General features: G+C 45.8%; 2 long non-coding RNA genes across 2 annotated transcripts; one reads left to right on the top strand and one right to left on the bottom strand.

The window, feature by feature from the left end:
- Window positions 1-12,296: 12,296 nt before the first annotated feature.
- On the top strand, window positions 12,297-15,442 carry LOC117847166 (uncharacterized). Its single transcript, XR_004638549.2, has 3 exons — window positions 12,297-12,960; window positions 14,057-14,951; window positions 15,042-15,442. It is a non-coding gene; the product is annotated as an uncharacterized lncRNA (long non-coding RNA).
- On the bottom strand, window positions 14,697-16,078 carry LOC117847167 (uncharacterized). Its single transcript, XR_004638550.2, has 2 exons — window positions 15,521-16,078; window positions 14,697-15,154 (listed from the first exon to the last, which is right to left on the bottom strand). It is a non-coding gene; the product is annotated as an uncharacterized lncRNA (long non-coding RNA).
- Between the last annotated feature and the right edge of the window lie 4,236 nt (window positions 16,079-20,314).

Here is a 20,314-nt window from a genome sequence, read left to right as displayed (position 1 = left end):
TTTGTCTTTTGAATACTAAGTTTCTAAGAATCTTATATGTGTACACAATCACCATCAAAATAAAATCCACGTTTTCTTCCCAACCAACCTTGTTTTGCAAAGAAAAGAATTGTTACAAACTTGTCTAGGTGAATGTGATCGAAATTGCACCCTTTGCTTCTGCAATGATTACAAAATGCAATCTACATCATGAACAGTTATAACTGAAATCTTATGCATATGCATCTCGTGTAGAAGCTAACCTCGCTGACGGCATGTACGAGTTGGTTCCAGAAACTGAACAAGAACACTCTACTGCTGCAACGAACCTGATCAAGACAACTCAAGACCTGAGCCAAGCTTCGAAAGAGCCCCAGGCTAACGTAGGACAAGAAGGCAAGCCCCAGAGCATAACCTTGACTTCTAAACTTATGCAATATCCTTGTTACATATGTTTGTGCATTAAGTTTATAGGAGTTGCCTTGAAACCTTAGTTGCATGCTCCCTAGTACCCATGTTTTGAATACTAGAATGATAAGTCGTTAGTTGCTATGCTAAATAGGGACACGGTAAAAGTTGAGTGATTTCCTATCAGTCGCAAGCTATAGGAGTTGCTCGTTTACTTATGTTGGAATCATAAGGTTGACGGGCAGCGCTTGGTAATATTCTGAAATGGTGGATGTCCCGTCTGTTTAGAGGAAAACTGCTAAGGTCGAAATGTGTTAGAGTTGTGGTCAAGTGTTTGAATGTACTAAACACATATCGAATATAGGATCGGGAAGCCTAGTACCTAATTGAATCGGGGTGTGGACATACTCCCTGCTCTCTCTGGAACCGGGTTCCCTTGATGCATCATGTGGGTACAAGTGCAACCTCGGTATGGCGTCGTTTTGGGACCGTTGGGGCATTGTATCCAAGGGAAGTGGGTCCTAGACACGCACCGGGGATCAATGGGAACTGTTGATATATCTGAACCCATCATGGTACGTATATGTCGTGTGTTTAGGTCCACCTTGCAAGGTTAAGAAATTTGATTCGAATCGTCTCCTCCTCACAGTTTGGGACTGCTTGACCGCCTTTCTGCACTGAGTAAGAAGATGCACAAGGATGATGTTTTAATATTGATGCTTGATTAAATTTCTTGTTCTACCATGCTTGCTTGGAATAGGTGCTTACTAGAATGGTTAATCAACTAGAACTTGATGCTAAAACTTGAAAGTAAGGAACCACTTTAGAAGCTTTTGGCAAAATAAACTCCTCAACCAAAAAGCCTTGCATGTGTAGGAGTCAGTGGATTAGATACCACCTAATGGGTAAGTATTGCAGAGTATTAGTATACTTAGCCTTGCTTGTGGCTATATTTTCAGGTAATGTTGATGTTGATGACATGATTGCTAGTGTGACTTGGCCGTGCCAGCTTCCTCCGGGATGGATAGTTGAGTGGAACCCGTCCTTGGTGGGCGAGGACCATGGTGAGTGATATCATGGACGGCTTCACCATGGTATCATGTGTCGATGTTAGATTTATCATTATTTTTTCCTGCTTTTGAACTCTGAACACTCTTTATGTTTTGAACTTTGAAACTACTTTATGCATGTGAAACTCGGTTTGTAACAATTTGATTTGGGACCTCTGAAATTTTCATCTAGATTGTTGTAATCTCTGGGCTCGTCTTCAAATGAGTGTTGTATGCTTGTTTCGATCAGAAATACATAGTTGTATCGGGTGAAACCCAACAGACTACCATCTTGATCCGATTAAAGTGTCTGTTCACATTTGAGCTGATGTTTAGCAAACTTTAGCCTGGTTAATTTGGGTGGTTCTGCCATAGAAGCGTGTTTAATATTATGATTCCATTCCTTTCATATGACAAATTATCACTGCCTTTGTTTTATTTATATTTAAAAATTATAATATTATAAATTCTAACGTTGTAGACTCTCATGTTGCTGAAGAAGAAGATGATGCGTGTGGAATTTTGAGAACAAATGAAGGTACAATAAATTAGTGCTACTCTTCTGCTAACCTCATTCTAATCTTTTAACATTTAGATTCCACTTTGTAGACCCTCATATTGCTCGCTATTTTAATATTTAATTAATGTGTACAAGATTTTGTAGGTTTTGATCATGAAAGTGATCTAGATGAAAATATGTATGGAGACGCGGAAGGGCTAGGTAACATTTTTACAATTTATATTAGATAAGTTTACTAGAACCATGAAATATCTGTTTATATATCGTGGTGTTCTATTATATTCGTCTTAGAAACTGGAGGTTCATGCTGATGTGTCAGCACGAGAGAGTACAAGTGTTACAAGCTTTAAATACGCGAAGGCCAGTTCAACGTGTTCTTTCATGCTGGACATCTGTTCCAACAATTATTGGTTGATTGGTATGTTAAAGTCGAGTCAATGCGCTTAGACTGGTTCTCGAAGCCGGCACACCAGGCCCTGATTCATGCAGATCTCTACTAGGTCTAAATTAATTACTTGCCTTCATTTGTGCTGCTATTCGAATATCTAAAAGACTTTTGGATAATACGTTTTCAACAGGGACTTCTTGACACTCTCACTACTGGGCAGGCTGATGCTTTCAAGGCAGGGCTTAGGATTGTCCTCACTAAACAGTTTCCGGGGAGTGATCGTGATGTTCAGTCACAGTTCATGGATGCTATGACTTTGGCGTGACACGGTATGGTAAGCCTAATTATTTTGTGACTATGACATGCAATCCATATTGGGATGAAATTGTGGGAGAGTTGTTGCCTGGACAGACGCCACAGGAATGTCCTGATGTTGTTGCACGGGTTTACCATGCTAAGCTCCTAGATCTCCACGATTTCTTGATAAAAAAGGGTCATCTTGGTACTGTTGCTGCATAGACACACGTGACAGAGTTCTAGAAGAGGGGTCTTCCACTTTCTTTTGGTTATGGAGTCTGGAAGCAAGTTAAAGAGCCCTGATGATTATGATAAGTATATATCAGCGGAGATTCCTGATCCGAACAAATACCCGCAGTTGCAAGAGCTTGTTGTTAAGCACATGATGCATGATCTTTGTGGTACCCTCAATAAAGATTGCCCTTGCATGGTTGACGGTCAGTGTCGTTTCCGCTATCCTCGGTAGTTTAGTGAAACGATCGAACAAGGCAAGGACACGTGCCCAATATATAGAAGAAGGGAAGATGGGCAGAAAGTCAAGGTTAGAGGAGAGGAATTGGATAATAGGTGGGTGGCACCTTATAATCCAGTACTTCTTATGAGGTATAACTTCCATATCAATGTTGAGATTTGCAATAGCATCAAGTCAGTTAAATATCTTTACAAATACGTATATAAAGGCCATGATCAAACTTCGTTCTCTGTTGATGAAAAAGGAAATGAGCGCAGGGTAATAAATCAGATCAAGCAGTACTGTGATGCAAGAATGATTACAACTATAGAAGTGGTTTACAGTTTGTTTGGTTTCAAGTTGTATTTAATGTGGCCGCCTGTCCTGTAGATGCAGCTACACCTTCCCGGTTTCCACATGGTCGCCTACAATGCAACAGATAATCTTCAAGGCGTTGTGGATCTTGCTAAGTCCCAAAGATCAATGCTAACTGAGTACTTCAAGATGAACGAACGAAGTGCTAAGGCTCGCAAATACCTGCACAAAGAGTTTCCAGAGTACTTCACATGGAACAAGTCTGGAAAATGCTGGAAACCTAGAGTTCCAAGAAAAGACTACAGATTGGTAGATTGGTGTATGTAAATCCCACTGAAGGTGATAGATACTACCTTCAGGTTTTGCTGAACCATGTTAGTTGTGCAACCTCATATGATGAACATGGCGTGGTATTACATATGACACTTTTAGGGCAGCCGCAAAAGTGATGGGGTTTGTAGACACTGATAAGTCATTAGATGACTGTCTGACTGAATGCGCCATGATCAGGTTTCCTTCTTCTCTCCGAAGGCTTTTTGCCACTATTATGTTTTTCTGTGAGTGCGCAAACATACACCATCTTTGGGACAAGCATTATGAATCATGGGCTGAGGATTTCTGTCATACTAATGACAACAACACTATCGTAGAGTAGTTAGTACTACGTGATATATCATTTCATCTAAAATCCATGGGAAAAGATATCAGACACTATGGTCTTCCAGAGCTGCATGAGTCAGGTAAGATTGTTATCGAAATATGGTTATAATTGGCTATTGGTTAAATTTTTTCTATAACATTCCATATTTTCCTTGTGTGCAGATGAACTACGTACTAGAGACCACTACAGAGAACTCACTGAGGAGTAGAATCTCAGTTATGAAGAGGAACACCTGGAGATCATAGATACACTTAATGCAGAGCAGAGGGCAGGTTTTGAGGAGATATTTGACCATGTTATGAAGGGCAAGGGTCAGGTTTTTTTTATGGATGGTCCTGGTGGCACCGGTAAGACATATCTATATAAAACATTGCTTGCAAAGGTCCACTCTATGGACCTTATCGTCGTTGCTACAGCAACCTCTGGTATAGCAGCATCCATCATGCCTGGTGGACGCACTGCCCACTCTAGGTTCAAGATTCCAATCAAGTTGGATGATAGCACTATGTGTAGTTTTACAAAGCAAAGTGGTACAACCGAATTGCTTAGGAGAGCCTCTCTCATGATTTGGGATGAGGTCGTGATGACCAAGAGACAGTGCGTTGAGGCGCTAGATAGGTCATTGCAAGATCTAATGGATTGCACGCAACCATTTGACGGTAAGGTCATGTTGTTTGGAGGTGATTTCAGACAGGTTCTTCCTGTTGTGGCCTGTGGTACAAGAGCACAGATAACTGCTGCTACTTTGCTCAAGTCATACATATGGGAAAATGTTTAGCGCATCCGGCTGACCCAAAATATGAGAGCACAGTCCGACACTTGGTTTGCAGATTATCTGTTGAGGATCGGTAATGGCACTAAGGAAACATTTGGCGATGAGTATGTGCTATTGCCTGATGAAATTTATATTGATAGCCTTTTAGAAGATATTTGTATAGATACGCTCATTGACCCTATATTCCTGGACCTGCCCGATAATTGTAGATCAGCATCCTACATGTGCGAGTGTGCTATCCTTTCAACTAGGAATGAGGACGTTGATGCGGTCAAATGATTGATAGGTTTCCAGGTACTAAGCAGGTGTATTACAGCTTTGATTCGACAGAGGATGACACGCGGAAGAATTAACCCCTTGATTTTCTGAATTCAATAACACCAAATGGGTTGCCTCCACACAAGCTGATGATAAAAAAGAATTGTCCTGTTATCCTTCTACGTAATCTAGATCCTCACAACGGCCTCTGTAATGGCACCCGACTGATCATTAGAGGATTCTAGAAAAATTCTATTGATGCTGAGATTGTCAATGGACAGCATGCAGGAAAGTGGGTATTCATACCAAGGATACCAATGTCACCTTCAAAAGATTTATCTCTTCCCTTCAAGTTCAAGCGCAAGCAATTTCCCGTCCGCTTGAGCTTCGCCATGACCATCAACAAAACGCAGGGCCAGACAATACCCAATGTTGGTATCTACCTCCCCGAGCTTGTCTTTGCCCATGGACAGTTGTACATTGCACTATCTAGAGGTGTTTCTCGTGAGACAACGTGGGTTCTTGCTATAAAGAACAAGGATATGGATCCCATTGGAAGATGAACAAAGAACATTGTCTATAAAGATGTCTTGGAGATTTAAGGTGTGTTATTTTAAATAATTTAAAATTATTTATATTCCAATTCCAATGTGCATTGTTGTAATCGTAGGTATTTTTCATGCAGGTTTGCATGCTTCCATCTATGTGATGATATGCTACAGGCTATGTCTCTGTCAATGCAGAAAACGACTACCTTGTGTGTCTTTGTGATCTTTTAAGCTTCGCCTCATGTATGATTGATTATTTTTGGTTTTAGGGTACCAGCTGTGTATACAGGAATTTTTTGTTCACCCTTGTATCAATTCATTTGTTTGCAATCGTTTATCAGAAAGCTGTGTATAATGTCGCCCGCTTCCCTTTGTCCCTGCTAGGATCCAAATAGGACCCAATTCATAGCAGTTCAAGATATATAGCACATCCCAATTCATAGGATCCAAATAGGGCCCAAAGTGACTCCATACATATATCCAATTCATATATATATATATATATGTGTGTGTGTGTGTGTGTGTGACAATAACCCACTCCATTTCTTCTTCTTAACGACAGCCAACTCAAGGTGTGTCTTTTTCCACATAGCTGTAGTCACCCTTCTTCAGCTTCCGCTTGATAGCAACGCGAAGCTCCTCTGCCTTTGCTTGAATCCAAAATTTTACGAGGGGGTTAGTTAGCATGTGGATAAAATAACATGCATTCATGCCAATTGCAGTACATAAAGGTGTTGGTAACAAGGAAGTTATTATCAGTCGATACATTTATCTTTGCAAATTCAAAACTGAATTTTTAGGAATTTCCCACATTACACAACATACAAGTACATTTACTGCCTACTAGATCAACCAAAAATAGCTCACAACATGGATCCAATCCTACACATTTAGTGCTCCATATAACTAAAAGGGAAGGAACATAGTGATGATTACAGTAAGGGTAGGAACATCACCTGACTAAGAAACATAACCGATCCATCGGTTTCATCATCACTCTCTTCGTGGAGTATCATCGTACATGTCATCTTTGCGAATGCGATATCATACTTTATTCCTTCAGCTTTTATTACAAGCAAAATAGGGTCACAATATATAGAACATCATGATCAATGATTTACCATTCCGCATTATGCTCTACAATCAAGTAAACATCTGCCTAGCTTACTCCATTTCAACTAAACATTATGAATCTAAAATTTTAATGAATGGAAGCTAAATCATTCGGACAGCTATCTGGTTTATGAAGTGGTTGCCATGGCAGTCTGGTCTAACAATAAGATGAACTCACCAAGGGAGGGATGGAGACTTTTTTCTCCGCATATGATTAACTACATCACTTGTCTTTTAAAATAGTTTAATACACCTCAAAGTTTACTTTTATAGTTCCAAATTATTTGGCCACAAGTCAACATCGCTCTCCGCTACACCTTGATACTGGTCAGCCAGATCCGGAAGTAAGTCAACATTGAATTTGGCCGCAACTCCTATTGCAGCACGATCCAGGGCCAGCCGTGGGAAGTGTGTCACTAACAACGCGAAGATGTTCTTCACCCACTCCACCACAGTGTCCTTAAGCAGAGCTTTCAGCTGACTAGCTACAGCCTTCAAGCGATCGAGCAACAGTGTTGGCGCAATTGGGTCGGCTTCCAGGTGGACCATGTCCATCACATAACCGGCCGCCTTGCGAAGCTCCTCCATCTCCATTTCTAGCCCTGCAATCACATGTTGGTCATGCTGAAGACTACACACAGCAGCCTCTAAGCAGCGTTCAATTTCCATGCGCGCGTTGGCTTCAGAAGTTAGCTTCTGCGACATGGCATACTCACAATGGACCGCCACATCATGCTCTTGCTAAAAGCACGCATTGAAATCCTTGCACACCTTGAGGTACCGCTTGAGATTTTGCTCTCTCACCGAGGCATCTACTTAATCAATCAAGTATATGTCAGCACCAAGACCTCAAGGACAAAACCAATCCAGCAGGTCAGCACAATGTACCATTCAAGCGTGCAGTAAGCACTTCTTTTTCCATAGTATGGTCTAGCAGGAGTTGGTCGGCATCCTCTCTGGCCTTCTTAAATTGGCCTCAAGCTGCTCCGCCTTCAAGCAATAATGCTCGGCTGGCCTTCTTAAAATTGGCCTCAAGCTGCTCCACCTTCAAGCAATAATGCTCAGCTTGGTGGATCGTGTCCGCCCTCCTCTGTGCACGGTAGGCCAGACCCTGCATTCATCTTAACAGTCAGAGCTCGGCAAAGAACCTGGATCTCAAATACAAACCCTCTAGGGTGGTCGGCACACTTACAGTTAGCAGGTTGGAGATTTCTGATGATGATTGTCGTAGCCTGACCAGATCCTTCTTATCCTGCGCTGCGTCCCTAGCAAGGTCGGACCGGGAAGGTTCAAGGTGTTAGGATCTCCTCCACCTTGCACGTCAACATCACCATCCTCAGTGGACCTCTTCGGCGGCAGATCATCACTAGGCAGCTTCTTCAGTTACCTTCTCGACCCCAGGGTCAACCGGGGCAATGTCTGCAGTCTTGGAGCTGGCTTCATCCTGTTGCGGCGTTGGAGTCGGTGCAACTTCTCCGGCACGACCATCTTCACCAACTCCAACCTTCATGGGTGGCGGCTACTCCACGGTGCGACCGCTCGCTGCCTCGGTCTGGGCCGAGCAACTAGTCAGCTGCGCACCTGCGTCAGCACGGCGGTCCTACATCAACAAGCAATTCACACAAATCAGCCGACATCAGTAACTACAGCACAAGGTAGCATAAACAGATTGCACTTACAAGGTGCTCTTCAACTTCATCCAGAACTTGGGGCGCAATGGTGATAGTGGCGCCAATGTATCTTCGCTGAGTCTGCACCGGATCTTCGCCTTCAGCACCTCCTTGATGCGTGCCGCATCAGCAGCGGTGGTCTCCTGGAGCTTCGACTTCTTTTTCTTCACAGTCGGGCTTGGTGTGTTGGATTCCTCACTCGCATCGCTCGCCCACCCAGCCGAGGTAGCTGTGCTCGGGGCAGCCTTCTCCTTCTTCTTCCCGGTCCTCCTCCTCCTCTTCCCGCTCGACTGTGGCACCATGGAGACGGCCTGTTTGTGCACGGTTTGCCGTGTCTGCCGCCCAGCTGGCTCAGAGCTTTGGGCTTGGCCGACCTCTTCTATCACGCCCACGTCCGACCCAAAAGAAGACTCCGAGTCCCACTGCAGGTCGGTAGGTGGTGCAACCGGTACATCGGCTGGACAGATATTGGGTGGCCTCACCTCAGCCCCCCCAGGTAGTGGCACCGGGTAGAAGTACACAAATGCATCATCCTAATCAAGTCATTACCTCATTCAAAAACATCGCAAGTGTATATAGTGCGTGAAGTAAATGCTAATGACAATATTACCGGGGTGGGCGATGGCCTCTTCAACGAGAAAGCTTTGGGGACGTCGCAATTACTGATCTGACCCTTGAAGAACTCGGCCACCCTATTGATGACCTCTGAGTTGGGCACCTTACCACGGACCTCCTGGGTCGGATCATTTAGCCCAGCGTACTCATACGATGGATGCACTTGGTACTTGATTGGTTGCGTTGCCCTCTGACATAAGTTGATACTAATGGCCCTAGCTGTCAGTCCCCGTGCCTTCAAGTCAGCGATCTTCACTAGTATCTCATCCACTTGGACCTGCTCTTCTGAGGTGGGCTGATTTGACCACTTGGGTGTAGACACTAGCCCGTACCCCGTGCGTGGCGACAGCTCGGGATGCCGATTCGCGATGAGGAACCACTCGGCATGCCACCCCTTGTTGGACTCCCTCAATTCCAGATCAAAATACTCCTGCACCTTCATAGGCTGCAGCGAGAATCCACAACCCCCAATAACCCGGTCTTTTTTCCCCTTAGTAATCACGGGTTTCAATTGATAAAGGTAGAACCACAGATGAAAATGTGGGGGGATGCCCAAACATGCTTCACACATATGTATGAAAATAGAGATATCCAAGATTGAGTTTGGATTCAAGTGTACCAGTTCAATCTTGTAGTAATGAAGGAGGTCGCGGAAGAAGTCCCCTGTCAAGATCCCGAATCCACGCTCGAAGAATGGAGCGAACACCACCGTCTCCGCCATGTCCTCCAATGGGAACTCTTGGCCGGCAGTGGGCTTCCACTCCAGCAGCGCTTACAGGCCAAGGAGCCCTCGGTCGACGAGGATTTGGATGCGCTCCTGCATCATCACGGACTTCATCATGACTGAAGAAGGCTCCGGGGCATTGGGTTGCGCCACTTCCTCAAGCTCGACGCCTTGAGATTTAGATCTAAAAAGAACTAGGGTCTTGCTGGGCATACGACGGTGCAGTGGCTCGGGTGGTGGCGGCAGCGTGCCTGCAAGCAGAATGCGGATTGCGGTGGTGGCGGCCTAGGGTTCGTGAGCGCGGCGGCAAAGTGCTCAGTGGGCTCGAAGCGGTGGCGCTTAGAGTGTTCAAGTTAAGATTGAAACGGCTCCGTTACCCTTCATACTTTTGAAGGGGAAAATGACATAACTTATGGATGGAAATCGTGGGTCTACCGTTACTGCAGTGCAACATGCTGGGCAAAATCTACAGGATTTTCCACCAGCGCGGCATGCGTGCAATGAAATCTACGGGTTTTTCATTACGATTTTTACAGTGTGCCTCCGTGGCTCCGCCAGCCCTCATCCTCGGGGGCTGAACGTCTAATTCTAGTCGGTGCGTCTCCATGGCTCCACTAGTCCTCAAGGGCTAGGTGCCTAATTTTACTCGGTTTGCCTCCGCGACATGGCCAGTCTTCAACCACGGGGACCAGTCACCCAAATTCAAGAAAGCACGCCTCTGTGGCCCCATAAATTCCTGAAAACAAATGCAGAGACATATTTTTACTCAGCTACAATTCTATTCCTTGGAAAGATGACTGGCAATATATATCACAAGCGACTGTGAACAGCTCTAGGATAGCTGAACTTCACAGAATAAGAAGCTACAACGTAGGAAAAAGAAAAAAGCACAATACAAGAAAGCTGCGAGACACACTTCCCTAGCGGTGTCCTGGACAAAGCGGAGGGGTTCACGATACAACCTCCTCACGAGGATTCTTGTAGCATCGTTACCTTCTAACTTCACCGCAGAGACTACAAAGGGAAGGAGCACCCTGGTGCTCCTCACAAGAATTCTTCTGGCATCAGGCTTTTGAGCGGGTGCTACTCCTATCAAAAACTATAAGCTTCAAACCTACAAGCGCCATTACTCGAGCCATGGCTCTTCGTGCCAAATGTTGGTCTATTTTATAGCCTATCTGCTCGCTAACATCCAAGGTGCTACCGTGAGCTCGTGAGGGTTAATGATAAGGCTTTCCCATACTAATATGGTTCTACAGTATTCACGTGATGATCGCCCTGATATTCAAGTACCGATGGGAACCTTGACGCTGCTCAGGCGGTGCAGTACTCCCGTGAGCATACATCTTTGTCGCCTACTTATCATTGCACCAGTCTTTATCTCCATCTTTGTCGACTACTTATCATTGCACCAGTCTTTATCTCCAGAGATTTGGACATATACTTTTTGGTCGGCCAGCCTCCGTGGCTGCGCCTATCCTTGTGCTCGGGCACTAGGATCTGCTTAAGGGATTAACCTTTTCTCCTTAACCATTGGACCGGTTATCCTAATCACTTCAATGCTCGGGGGCTACTCCTATATAGTGCGTCTTGCAATGCCCTCCATATCCTTCGCTCTGACCTACTGGATGCCTGCACCCATCAGATTGGCGCTCAACTTCGCTCTATGCGTTGGCTCTGTGTTCGCTCGGATTTTTCTTTTTCTTTGAGCACAGCCTCTCCGTCACCATGATGTCATCACAACCACAACCGACTTCATTTCAAGCTTCGCTGTGATGATCTCAAGTTTCTATTCGCCTACACATCGCTCGGGGGCTTAAGGGATATGGATACCCCATGGGTCCCCACCGACCAAGATACTAGCCGGACCTGACAAGTGGGCCCACCCAACTAGAATGTGTGGGTTGAGGATATGAAGTTACTTGGTGTGCACGCCAAGGAGGCCGAGCGATTCAAATCAGTCCGGATATCACGAAACGTGTGTTGTAGTCCGACTCAGATTACCTTCCGTGTAACTACCGAGTATATTAGATTCAAACCGACTTGTAACCCTTGGTCGTCAGCCTATATAAGGCGGCCAAGGGAGCTTCCCGAGGGCATCGAATTCCGGCACCGGATCTCAGACCAACAATACAATCCACACATACAGGACATATGGTATTACTCTCCGAAGGTTCGAACCTGTCTAAAATCCTTATGTCCCTTTGTGTTCTCGCGATCACCTTCAAGTTCTTAGTTTCGCAATCACCTTCACCTACAAATCAATCTCTCGAGTAATCCCCTCGTGGACTGCCGGACTACTAAATCTTACATTGTACACGCGAAGGATCAGGAGGACCCAGCCACGATCTGAATTAGTTCGCGAAAAGGTTGGATTGACCGAGGGGGGTGAGGGGGAAAGCCGATGGTAAACCAGTTTAGAAAAAACCAGAAGAGGCGGTGTGTATAAAATATAGTATATGGTACCCGGCATAAGCTATTCCCTATCCGAGCGCACCCACCGCACCAGCTTCGCACCCAGCCCTCCCGCCGCTTTTTTTCCCACCGTGCCTTCCCTGGTTTTATTTTACTGACCCGTTTTTCTCCTGAACGTGAGTCGCGTCGTGGACGGTCAGTTTCCCGTTCCCCGTTCTCTGCTCGCGTCTTCTCGCCATCTGCTGCCGCCGCCGCCAATCGCCATCTGCAGCCCCCGCTGTTCGTCGGTGCTCGCTCCTTGCCTGCCCGAGCTTCTCCCCCGCTGCCTCCGCCTCCACTCGCCATCTGCAGGCGCAGCCGCTTGCCGGTGCTCGCCCGCTGCCTCCGCCACAACTCGCCATCTGCTGCCTCTTTCGCATCTAAAGACAGTCGCCAGGAACCCGACCAGCAGGACACCGTCACCGCTGTTTCGCCGGCCGCCACGCCCAGAGGAGGACGACGCTGCGGCCCCCGACCAGCAGGACCCGCCACCGTTGTTCCGCCGGTAGCCACGCCCAGAGGAGGACATCAACTGGCGCTGGTCCGTCAACCGGCGTGCTGTTGCCATCGTTGACACGAGGGCTGGAGACGCCGCCACTGTCGTAGACACAGCATTGCTGCTGCCGCTGTCGTCCTCGAAGAGGAGTGCGGCTGTCGCAGTCTTCATCGACGAGGAGTCGGGCTGCCAACGGGATCATTGTCAACGAAGGGGGGCTGCCGTTTCAGTTCATTCAGGTACGTTAAATCTCTGCTCACGTGAACAAATATTTCTTTGAAATGAAACATTCTATAGATTTGCATCGAGGGACAAAGATCACTCTATCACTTTGAATTGAAACACCAGACCCTGATACTAAGCAATGGTTAGAAGATCACAAGCACCTCATTTATGACTGCTTTGTTTTGTTGAACAAATTTTGTCTGTCAGTTACTGATCAACCCATTCAGTTTCGTCAGATAACTTTCATAGGAGTTACTGCCATAGGAGTTACTGTCGATTGTGAAAGTGACCGCAGAGAACCTGCTTCCTGGATAGTTAACAGTCAAGGCCTGAATTCCATGGATCATGTTGAAATTAGTCCAGCTTAAAATGTGCAAATGAATCTGAAGTAATCTAACCTAAGCATTTCGGAATATCAATCGCTGAATTACAGTCTACTCCATTTGTAAGGGATTTTATCGAACTGTAATCATATGACTGCTTCATTAAAGAACATCCTAATTTATGGTGCAGACCCTGATACTAAGCAATGGTTAGAAGATCACAAGCACCTAATTTATGACTGCTTTGTTTTGTCGAACAAATTTTGTCAGTCAGTTAGTGATCAACCCATTCAGTTTCGTCAGTTAACTTATAAACAGCCACTGTCCGAACTTTGAAGTCCAATTCAAATATTCAAACCGACTTTGTCTTGTCCAAGAGCTACTGTAAATTGTTGATTATGTATCATAGATCCCATTTTGCATGGTGTTGCCCATCTTTTACATATAGAATTCTTGGAAAACTTGAGCCAAAGTTGACCAATTTTCACTGTCTTTAGAGGCGAAATAGTCATTGCCATTCAGTTTAGACAGTCAACTCTAGACAGTGCAACTTCCAAACTACAGGCTCCAAGAAAAAATTCAATTCTGTCTTTTGTTTGTGTTCTTGAACGAAACTGATGGTTGTTGTGTCCTTGAATGAAACTAATGCTTGTTATGTCCTTGAATTTCTTTACAAACTCTGAATTCTTTTATTAAGCTGTATTACGTCTGATGTCTAAATCCCATAGCAATTAGAAGTAATTCTTGATGATGAATGATTAATTGAAGTGTGGTTTCTGTATTGTAGGTTTCTAGCAGAAGTTGGGCTTGTGACTGAACCTCTTTCTAATCTAGCCATTTTGCAATCGCAGTAATGTGAAGCCATTTGCTCCCATAGCAATTAGAAGTGATTCTTGATGATGAATGATTAAGTTAAGTGTCGTTTCTGTATTGTAGGTTTCTAGCAGAAGTTGGGCTTGTGACTGTTGAACAACCTCTTCTTAATCGAGCCATTTTGCAATCGCAGTAATGTGAAGCCATCTGCTCTCTGTATGTAGATTCGATGCTCCCACCCACTGGCGGAGAGGGCCTCCACCGCCGTCAGTTGTCCGCAGCTCGCCCGCATGCCCTTATCTTCAATCCAGCATTCGTTTGACTGACAATCGCAGCTGATTCCGCCAATCACAGCATTCGGTGAACTCATGCTGTGAACTCATTTTAATTTCTTAGCTGTGATCTCAATATGAATCAGTTTGAAATGTTTCAATTTATTTCTAAGATTCTGCCTCAGGGTTAAATATGAGTGAGCAGTGAGCTCCCCGATGCTCAATTTATGGATTGTGAGATGGCTGTCAATTTATGAGTTATTGTTCGCCACTAGAACCAAATGTTTCAAATTTTTTATGGCTGAAACCCTGAACCACATACAAGCCAAGAACAAGCATACATTGTCAGCACAAGCATCCATTGACTATATAACATTGTACCAAATGGTACCATTTTCAGTATCTTTTTACAATTGCATTTTGACAATTATAAGCACCTGCACAAGAACTAGCTATACTCTATTGGCTTACAGAACTGCAAAATCTCTCCCTGCTACTATACTATATCTTTGTCACTGGCGCCTGCCATGCTGGCCCACAGCTGCGTTGGAGTACTCTTGCTGATCGTGCTTGCCATTGATCCATGGCCATTCAAGGGTGAAGATTTTCAATATTCTGATTGCTGTTGCCATAGAGTTCCAGATTCTTTTAGTGATTTTCCTTTTCTTGCTTTTTTTTTTGGCTCAGTGTCTGCAGCATTTGAGGAAGTATCAGCGATGGTTGATAGTGATACCAGGCAGTCCAGCGAACTAAAAATGACACGGATCAGCAGAACCGGACGGCCATCTTGACGTGGGTTCCTGAGAAAAGCGAAGTAGCAGAGTGTACAAAATAGTCAATGAAAAAGCAATGTGCTAGTTTTATAAACGTGATCATGTAGCCAGTTTATACACGGTTAATGGAATATCAAGTTGTACTCAATTTTTGTGATTAAATTCGAGATGAATCACAAGTCATAAAACTTTTATTTTGCACATTTTCATATCTAATTGTAGCTTCATCAATTGCTTGGCTGGAGCGACAACAAAAACAGGGTCGTGCGATGACCTCTGTTGCGGGCAGAAAGAATCAAAAACAGCATGCGGAAACAAAAAATCATCAACGCGGCCGGAAAAAAAAAAAGCAATAAGAAGGGCCGACCGCCGACGCGGGTGGACCCATCGAACCTCGTTGCCTCCGAATCGAGCTCCGCCATGTCCGAATCGAGCTCACCGCTGCCTCGTCTAGCCCCACCGGCCGCCGAATCGTGGTTCCCGCTGCCGTGTCCAGCGCGCCGGCCGCCACATCAGACTTCGCCTCGGCCGAATCTCTGCCGCGTCCAACAAGCTACGAGGGCCGTGGAAGAAGCCGCCGCCACCGCTGCTGTTGTCCTGGCCGTCCGAGAAGAGGATGACGCTGGCGACCGCGTTCCTGTGGCATCGGCCTCGTCTAGGCCGCCGCGGATGTTGGCGCATCCGTCCTCGACGGATGGAGAAGGAGGACTGGACGCCAGATGCGGAGTCGGCGGCGGAGGCGGCGGCGACGAGCTGGCGCTGGAGCTCGTAGGGGTTGGCGCGCGGCGGCGGAGGGTGGAAGGGAGGCGGAGGCTTTTCGAATCGGGAGGCTGAGGGAGGCTTTGCGAATCGGGAGGCTGGCCACCGCGCGGCGTCACGCGCGGCGGGTGAGTGCGGTGCGGACGAGCGTCGCGAGGGTGGGGACGCCCGGCGCGCGGAGGAAAAAAAAACGGACGCGCCAGTCGAGCGCACGGAGGGGATATATATATATAGAATAGGATATTCTGTAGCCAGTGCACGTGGCATGTGGCGATTGGCCATCCTGCCCACGTCTGGTCGTTCGCGCGAGACCAGGAAGCTAGTATCACGCGAGCTAGTAAACGAGCTGTTCGTGCGAGCCATTGAACGAGTCGTTTGCGCGAGCCAGTAAATTAAACGATCTGGACAGGATTGAACGAGCCAGGATTGAACGAGCTGGTTTGCTGATTGAGCTAGCAAACCAGTAAACGTCAGATTTCTCCTGTCCGCCGCCACAGCACCCTGGCCGCCGCCACCTCCTGCTCAGATCCGGCGTCCTTGGCCATCCTCCGCCACCCAATGTGCCATGCAGTCCCACCACATCACGTTTCCCGTGCAGGCCCGCGCAAGCAGTCGCCAGCAGAGATCACGCCGCCGGCACTCCTGTCGCGTTCGTGCGGGAGGCCGCCGGTGGGTTGGAGCCGACTTCCCTGAGCCGCTACTGTTGGACGGAACACGGCCGACAGGGTAACTCCATTACGACATTGATTGGCTTCACTCAATCAGCGCGAGGTGCTCGGATGAATTTGTGACCGTGGCACCAATTACGGCAGCAGGGAAATCAATCGACAATTAATTGCTGTCGCTAATGGTGAGTCCATCTCCTGTGCCTGCAAGAATCCGGAGGTCTTCCTGCAGGTTGAAGTTGCATCAGCAGGTTGGGTCTCGCTCCTGCACAATCCGATTCCATGGATGGCGCAACTTCAACGGCCACACCGGAGGTGTTCCCTGTACTGCTGATGCCGCAATCGCCGGAGCCGGAGGTAAATGGCGCACGGGTGACTCCTCTCCAACATGTGTCACCAGAGACGATGGCAACGCCCGATCCGGAGAGGACCTACTTGCATGTGAGTGTGCTGGCTTTTAGTCTTTTCTTCTTGCTGGTCCATCTAAAAGCTAAATGGTGTCGCATAGCTAAATTTCCAAATTCATGTTTTAGGTGACCCCCCCCAAAAGGTCTGAAAGTGCAGGACACATTTGAATGAACCTTGATAGTAAAATCCAGAAAACAGTACTTGGTGCCATTATTCAGAAATTCAGAAATCAAAAACGTCCAGCATGAATTGCATTATGATTATTCATTACCTAGTTGATTCCTGGTATATATATACCTAGCTTTCAGAAATTCAGGAATCAAAGCGTACAGCATGAATTTCATTACATAGTTCATTCCTGATTATGTTATCAGAATTTCAGAAATCTTAGATATGATTGGTTCAGTAACATGCCATGTAGCCCTACTGATGCAGCTGTTGTCCCCTATCTCATCCTAGTGTAGTTTGAAATAATAAAGATTGTGCTCCAAACATTCTGTAGTAGAGATATGTGTATTTTAGAAGTTGTGGTACTGCCTTTCTGATATGTGTTTTTTTTCCAGGATCCCTTGTTGCCAGAGACAATTGTGCCAACTGAGGAGCTGTGTTTTGACAGTAGAGATGAAGCCAAGGAATTTTACAAATTCTATGCAAGCAAGGCAGGGTTTGATGTGCGCATAACCAAGACAAGTAGGAAGACGGTACTGGAGTTGTCGTGCAACAAACAAGGACACTGGGATTACTACAAGCCTGGTGAGGAGAGGGTACGTGAGAAAATGTCAATGAGGTGTGGCTGCAAAGCTTTTGTGAAGATTAAATGGAACTAGAAGAAGGACTATTGGTTCTTTGAGAGGATAAGGTTGGAGCACAATCATCCATTGCATCCCTCGCCGACCGTGACACAGTTCTTGAGGATACAAAAGGACAAGGACCCTATAGTCATGGGTATTGTTGATCAGATGCATAGGTGTGATGCTTCCCACAACACTACAGTAAATGTGCTGGCAGAATTATATGGTGGTCGGCAGAACTTCACGTCACGGAAATGAATTTGAGAAACAGGTAATGTCTTCAGATGTACTATTGTTGATGTTGTTGTTGAATACATGGAAATCATTATAATTAAATTGATGTATGTGTTCATGGTTGCAGGAAAGCTGCAACTGCCAGGGAGGAGAGGGAAAATGATATACCAAAGTTGCTTGAGTTCTTCAGGGAGATGAAGGCCCATAATGAGTATTTCTACTATGAGTTGCAGGTAGACAGTGAAAATATTATCAAGAATGTGTTCTGGAGTCATGCAAGCCAGCGTGCAGAATATAGAGATTTTGGAGATGTGGTTACATTCGACACCACATACAAAACAAACATGTATAGCATGCCTTTAGCCATGTTTGTTGGGTCAAACCATCAACTGCAGAATGTCGTGTTTGGGCAAGCATTGTTGCAGGATGAGCAAGCTAACACATTTGAGTGGTTGTTTGGGGCATTCAAAAACTGTATGTCCGGAGGTCGGGACCCACGGTGTATACTTACAGGTGAGGAATGTTTATACACGAATGTCATGAGTGATATGTAACTTAAAATATTTGGTAACTTTGTCGCATTTACTGTGTTGCAGACCAGGATAGTTCAATGGCGGCAACGATCAAGAAGGTGTTCAAACAAACACAGCACAGGTTGTGCCGTTGGCACATGCTTAAGAAGTATAAAGCAGAGCTGAAAAAACTGTACAAGATTCATGATGGCCTGAAGATAAAGCTCATCACCGTAATCAATCACCCACTTACGCCTACAGAGTTTGAGTTTGCATGGAATGAGTTGGTGGATGAGTATGGCATACGGGAGGATGACACTATTCAGGGACTTTGGGAGAGTAGGAAATTGTGGGTTGCTGCTTATTTCAAGCCCTTGTATCGTGGCAGGATGACCTCTACACAGAGAAGTGAAAGTGTAAACAAGATGATCAAGGGGAGTGGCTTCACAGGACATATGACATGCATGAGTAAATTTGCACGTAGGATGCTAGACTTCATTCAACACACAAATCACACAGCGGGTGGGGAAACCCATTGGTCTCAGGTAATAATGATAGTGTATTGTTTGAAAATATCATTCACTATCCTTTACTAGGGATTAATGTTTTAAGTGGTTGTCCATGAAATAGGCTGGTAACTGGTGGCTGATGTTGCAGCCCTTTGATGGCCATCTTAGCAGAGTGTACACACGAGCTGTGTACAAAAAATACAGGGAAACTTATATTTATAGTACTGCTTTCCGTATTGATCCTCATCCTAATGAGGTTGATGTTTACCTGGTGATGCACACGGATTAGTCATGGCAATATGCTTGGTTTCAACATTCATTTAGAGTGGAGTCTGATGTACGATCCGGTAGGTATACATGCGAGTGCAAAACATGGGAGCATACAGGTAAGATGGTGCAATTTGAAAAAAATTCATCTCAGCATTTCAATGTATATTGTGGCCTGGTGAAAAAGTAGCACTGATTATGTTTAATTTCATTGTTACAGGCTTGTTCTGCGCCCATCTTATTAAAACCTTTATGTACCTTCAGATCGACAATATACCTGCAGAGTACATAATGAAGAGATACACAAGGGGTGCAAGAACGATGGTACCGTGGGACAGGCATGACATTGTGACTTCAGTACTAGGTTGTGAGAGCGATCAATACAAAACAAAGAAACTAGTAGAAATTGCGATGGCTGCTGTGAGGGCATGCCGCAAAACAAGTCTTGGGTTCGAGAAAGGCTGTGAGCAGCTGTCTGCATTGGTTGAGTGGGGTGAAAGTATTGCAAAAGGTACAGGAGCATCACATGTGGGGGATCATACAGAAGAACAGAGTGATGTGATCCCGCATATTATAGGTGAACCTGCGGCTAGTTGGGCTGAACAAGATGCAGCAGTTGAAACTGCAGTCCAAATTTCGGAGTGTGCACCAAGGGAGGCAAGAACAAAGAGGAGGAAGCGTGGAGGGAGACAGGTTGTTAATGAACATGCAAGTTCCAGTAAGGCACAGGGGCAGCGGACATGTGGATATTGTGGATCTTTGGGTCATTATAGTACGGGGTGTGATTTGAACCCGGATAACATCAATAAGAAATGAGGTGCAGGTGGGAGATTGCGGGGCAAGACGGGACGGAAGAGGGGAAGACCACCCACAAAAAGGCAACTAGAGGATGAGTTTAATGGTGTTGCATGAGTTGTGTTTACTGATTGGGTGTTGTTGACGCTAGAAATCGGCTGATCGAATTCCCAGCGTCGGACACACGATCCGGGAGAATCTGCTTAGCTCCTGTTCGGGTGATCGCCCTGGTGCGGTTCGCGCGGCG

Source organism: Setaria viridis, chromosome 3 (genome assembly GCF_005286985.2).
Source record: "Setaria viridis chromosome 3, Setaria_viridis_v4.0, whole genome shotgun sequence".
NCBI classification, from domain to species: domain Eukaryota; kingdom Viridiplantae; phylum Streptophyta; class Magnoliopsida; order Poales; family Poaceae; genus Setaria; species Setaria viridis.
Note: the sequence above shows the minus strand (reverse complement) of the source record. Positions and strands in the feature narration are given on the sequence as shown.